This window comes from Chrysochloris asiatica, unplaced genomic scaffold (assembly GCF_000296735.1).
Source record: "Chrysochloris asiatica unplaced genomic scaffold, ChrAsi1.0 scaffold00154, whole genome shotgun sequence".
NCBI classification, from domain to species: domain Eukaryota; kingdom Metazoa; phylum Chordata; class Mammalia; order Afrosoricida; family Chrysochloridae; genus Chrysochloris; species Chrysochloris asiatica.
In genome coordinates this window covers 1,693,037-1,698,803 of record NW_006408672.1, presented here as the reverse complement: position 1 = coordinate 1,698,803, position 5,767 = coordinate 1,693,037, and positions in this window count along the sequence as shown.

Genomic DNA, 5,767 nt, shown 5'->3' with positions numbered 1-5,767 from the left:
TTAATCCTCTAACTCACTTCTTTGCTCCTGAACACTTTAAAGAGGTCTTATGCAGCAGAATTGTCTAATCCACCCTTTGATTTCTTGACTGCTGCTTCCATGAGTGTTGATGGTTGATCCGAGAAAGATGAAATCTCTACAACTTCAATTCTTTCTCCATTTATATGAATGTTTTTTATTGGTCCAGTGGTGAAGATTTTCATTTTCTTTATATCGAAGGTCTTGCTTCTAAACGTATGGATATTATCCTATCACAGACAATGTTGCACTTCAAGATAGATAGTGAAATGTTCTTTTTGATGATGAATGTGATGTCATTCCTCTTTAATTTGTTATTCCTGGCATAGTAAACTATGTGATTGTCAGATTCAAAATGGCTAATGCCAGTCCATTTCAGATCACTAATGCCTAGGATATCAGTGTTTTGGGGTTCCATTTCATTTTTGACAACTTCCAATTTTCCTTTATTCATACTTCATACATTCAGTGCTCTGATTATTAATGGGTGTTTACAAGTGTCTCTCCCCCTTTTGAGTTGTGTTCCATCAGCAAATGAAGGTTCCAAAAGCTTTACACCACTTGTGTCATCATAGTCAACTCTATGCCTTCCAACAGAAGGGGCTCATTTTCTCGTACCATATCTGACAATACTCTTGTGTTCATCATGTTTCAATATTCAGTATTCTTGTGCTGACAGTGTTCCACTGCTATTCATAAGGTTTTCCATGACTAAATATTTGGAAGTAGTCCGTCTTGCCTTCTTATTCTGTCTTCATCTGGAAGCTCAACTGAAACTTGTCTACCATGCGTGATCCTGCTGTTATTTAAAATACCCATGGCATAGCTTCCAGAATCACAGCAGCATGTAAGCCACCACAAAGTGACAGACGAGTGGGGGATTCAATCTATGGCATACACTAATGAGACTGAGAAAAGTATATTACTGAAAGAACTTCTCTGCAGCCATCCATTGATCACAGAGACATGTTTAAACATGTTTTATTTGCAATAAACCCATGCTGATATGAAATGAACCCCATAGTGATACTTTATGACTTACCCTTTGTAATGGTTAATAAGCCAGGATTTCCAGAGGTTTAGCAGTTGAGAGATGTGCTTATTCTCAGGGTGATAAAACGTAATACAGACATAGTTATCTATGTTGAGTGGTTATGATCAGCCAAGCAATTAAAGGGATGTGTCCTTGAGTGTGACCTAGTCCCAATATAATGGACATATGGGAGAGACTCTCTCTTTCACTGGGTCCCTGGGACTCTACAGTTGTAAGATAATGAATATATATATACATATACATATACATGTTTCACTGGTTTTGCTTCTCTAGAAAACCTGGCTTAAGACATGTGGTCCCGGGAGAGTGGGATTCTAGAGAAACAAAATCACAAAGATGAGTTTTCTAAATTGGTACTCAAGTCTCACTAATGTTAAAGGCACATATATAGTATATAGGGTGGAGGCATATCTGACCTCCACTTCATAGGCATTAGTCTTAGGCTGATTTTGAGTTTGGTCTTCTTTCCCCTTTGTGGAGTCAGAGGAAGTCAGACATGGCCCTCACTTGGTTTAACCAGCTGATGCTGTGAGCAGGATTCATTGCAATGGTTCCAGACCTATGAAATTCAGAGGTTTTGTAAGAGAAAGAACAAAGGGGCATGAGATATTTCAGCAGAGGGAGAGCAGCAGCTTCTGGAGTTGCCTAGAACCTATGACATGCTGGTTAAAAAGTGTAGCTGACTAGTTGGCGGGAGCCTACTATAATCCACCCTATCAGATTGGATTACTTGAGTGTTTGTCAGTATGGACAATGTTTCTCTCATAGTTAACTATGATGAGTTGGTTAATCATTTGAAGGGATGCTTCATTGGGGATGTGGCCTGCTCCCAATATAGTGGACACAGGGGAAGGACTGTCTCTCTCTCTTCCACTGGGAACCTGGGACTCTACAACTGTAAGATAATAAACTTCTCTTCATATATATATAGAGAGAGACATATATATGTTTCATTGGTTTTGCTTTTCTAGAAAACCTGGCCTAAGACAACCTTGAGTATTGGTTATTTCACCATTTCCTTTGGAGCTTATAAAGAACACATGTTTTAGGCAAAAATGCAGAGTTAGGTTATCTGTGTGGATGGTGTGATAGCTGAGAATTTTTGTTTTCCTTTTTGGCTCAAACACCTAAGAGTTAAATTCAGGGTGTGGACCCAACTGATGCTCCATGCTACTGTTATTTTACACAGAATTAGCCATCTTAGAAGTCTTAAGTCACTCTTAGAATATGTAAGTGGAGATTTCTAGTGGCTTTGACTAAACTTTAAGCGATTAATAAAGGAAGGAAATGGATTGACACAGTGACAACAACACTGGGCTCAAACTTAACAATAATTGTGAGGATAGCACAGAACCAGGCAGTGTTTTTGTTCTGTTATGCATGAGGTCACTACGAGTCAGAAATGACTCAACAGCACCTAACAACAACATACACAAACATTGGCTTTGGATGTTTTATCTAAATATGCTTGGTCAGTACTTGCTAGTGCTCTAGACCGAGGTACCAGGCAGAGAATTAATGATCAAAAGAACAACCCTCCTGTCAGCAAACTCCACCAGTACCAGTTGCTCTCAATTCAGTTCTGACTCATGGCAACACCATATGTGCCAGAGTAGAATTGTGCTCCATCATGTTTTCAGTGGCTTACTTTTTAGAAAAATATTGTCAGGTCTTTCTTCCAAGATGCCTTTAATTGAACTCAAACTTCCATCCTTTTGGTTAGCAGTCAAGTGCATTAACCATTTGCACCATCTAGGGACTCCCAACAAAATCTAGTCTACAGTTTTCCAGCTGATTGGAATATAGCATATAATCCCCTCTCCACTAAGACCACCAGCCCTTTCTCTGAACTCCACTTGTTTAATTTCTCTGTAGCACTTTCTATCTGCATCTTGCTCTTGGCCCCATCCTTTCTATTCCCTTTGACCAAATTCAGTCCAGACCAATGTTAACCTTCCCACCAGACTACATCAGCTTCCTAATTGGTCCTGCTCCCTCTGGTATTATTGATGGGGCTTACACATTGTTGGAGTCCCCGTGTGGCATTGTGGGTTAATGCGATGGACTGCAAGCTCTGTTTGAACCACAAGGTAGGCAGTTCAAGCTTACCAGCTACTCCTCGGAAAACCTTTATAGGGTTGCTATGAGTCAGAACCAACTCAAGGGCACTTAACAACAACAGGTTGTTACCATAGTTACCTTTACACTCATAATTGTGTTCCTTCTTCAAAAGCATGCAGACAGAACCCCGCTGCTTACTCCTCAAGGCTCCCCTTCAACCATAAGTGATCCCTTTCAAGCCTCTCTAGCTGGTGACCATACCCTCCACCTTGCTGAGGGAGGTTTTGCCTTTTGTTTGTTCTTGACTATTCGAACTCCAGCAAGATCTCTAACTTGGGCTGGATGTGATCTACCACTGGCTGAGGTTGGGGAGATGGACAGTTCTAGATCCCATAAAGCAAGGTGATGTGAAATGTCTAATTCCAGATCACTCTCCCCATGACAGCTGCGTTGTATCCAATTCAATTTTCCCAATCACCTGTCTTAGCTACCTCCGTCTGCCAAAACAGAAATACCAGAAGTGCAAGCTTTAAAGTAGGACTTCCAAGCAATTCAATCTGGTTCAACTGCCTGCTAAGAATTTGATCCAGTCTATCTAGGGTGGAAATGCAAATTCTCCACAGGGGTCCAATCAGAATGAACCAGTTTGAAGTCCTGCCTTAAAGAACATTTCTTTTCTCACAGTCCTGGGGTCTTAAGCATGTTGATACCGTCTGTGAGCGTCTTTGCTCATTTCTGATGTCTCTGGAACTCTGTCTTCTCCCCATGTGTGTCTGTCTAGTCTCTTTCTACCTCTCAGAAGTGATTAGGTTTAGAACCCACTCTACTACATGTTAGGGACAGAGTAGGAAGCTAACAGGCCAGCCTAACCACACCCCAACACCTGGCACTTGAATCAACAATTCCAGGAAACAGCCCAGAATAGCTTCTGAGAAATAGAGCAGTGTTAGACCACCAAAAGGGGCACAAAATATGTGCTACCTAGAGCCTGCCACCAATCAGAATTCAACCTGAGGGAAATGAGTCCCCTAAAAAGGGGGAGAAAGAACCGCAGGCCAATGTTCTCTCTCATATGCAAGAGAGATACCTGTTTCTCCTCTTCTGAAAAGAGTACTATTCATAGCTTAAGAAACATGGCTTGCTATTTACTTCTTTTTGTCTGTGTGTGCTGTTTGTGCCAACCTCAAGTGGGTCTTGCTAGACCTGCAGAAGTCAGACCCTAACACTGTGGTCTGGCCACTAACATAACTAAACAAGACCACTACAGGTAGTGTTGGCCCCTGACTTACAATGAGATATGAGAACCACACTTACACGGTCTGTTTTTGTTTTGTTTTTTACCTTTTTGTAATCTTATGTACAACGTTGCAGTGGTGTCGTTTTCTGATGTCATCATTCTCATGCCAACCCCCAAAGACAAATAAAGATCAAATTTATAAAGATACTAATGATAAAAGGCAACAATAATTAAACAAACACACAAAAATGAGGTATTCTGCTTATCTCAAGACCAATTTAGGATGGAGTTGTCAGAACAGAACCCCATGTAAATTGGAAATTACCTGTATTTTCAACAGGATCACATTCACAGGTGCATAGGCTAAGACTTCAATACATATTTGGGGAATACAATTCAATTCAATCTTGGTGTGGCATTGTAGGATAAGCACGCGACCTCAAGGTTGGTTTGAACCACAAGGTCAGCAGTTCAAACTCACCAGCTGTTCCTCAGAAACACCATATATGGTCACTATGAGTCAGACAGGCTCAAAGGCACCTACCAACAACAACAACAAATCAATTCATAATATTTCACAAAGATAAGGGTGAATTTTTCCCTGGATCAAGTGAGTAAATCTGGTGTTGTCAACTGAGTTAATCTGGTGTTGAGAATAATAATTCTCCTTTTTTTCTCCTTTACCCTTTAGAGAAAAGGACGTTTTTTCCATTATTGTTTTGAGAAGACTGCCAGAGATGGGTGGCAATATTGGCAATTGTGTCAGATGCTTTCTCAAATTGTAGAATATCTTTCCAGGTGGAAGTTGGAGTTGGGGCATGTTAAGCATCAATGGAACTCCCAGGCACTAGTTCTCTCTATGTGAGAGGCAAGGGCAACACTAGGAGATAAAAGCTGATAACCATACCCACTCCACAATTACACCTAATTTTTCCAGTGAAGATCCAGTGAAATCTTTGGACTGACAGTCATAAATATTCAAGTAAAATAAAGCATTAATACACACTCTACAACAGTATCAGTATTGTAGGTCCTGCCTAAGACCAGGCTGCAGGTGGGTAATGATCTGACACCCAGGCTATATATAGCCAAGGAGAGAGACTGGGCCTTGTAGTGTGGACCTGGAAGTAAAGTAAGGAGGCCCATAAACACCTCCAAAACATAGAAGATGATCAGTTATGACCAGATATACTAATGCTTCTCTGCTATTCATAAGGTTTTCAGTGACTAAGTATTCAGAAGTAGTTTGTCACTCCTTCTTCCTAGTCTGTTTTCTTCTGAAAGCTCATCTGAAACCTGTCCACCATGGGTGACCCTGCTGGTATTTAAAATACCGGTGGCATAGCTTCCAGAATCACAGCAACTCATAAACTACCACAGTATGACAAACTGACAGA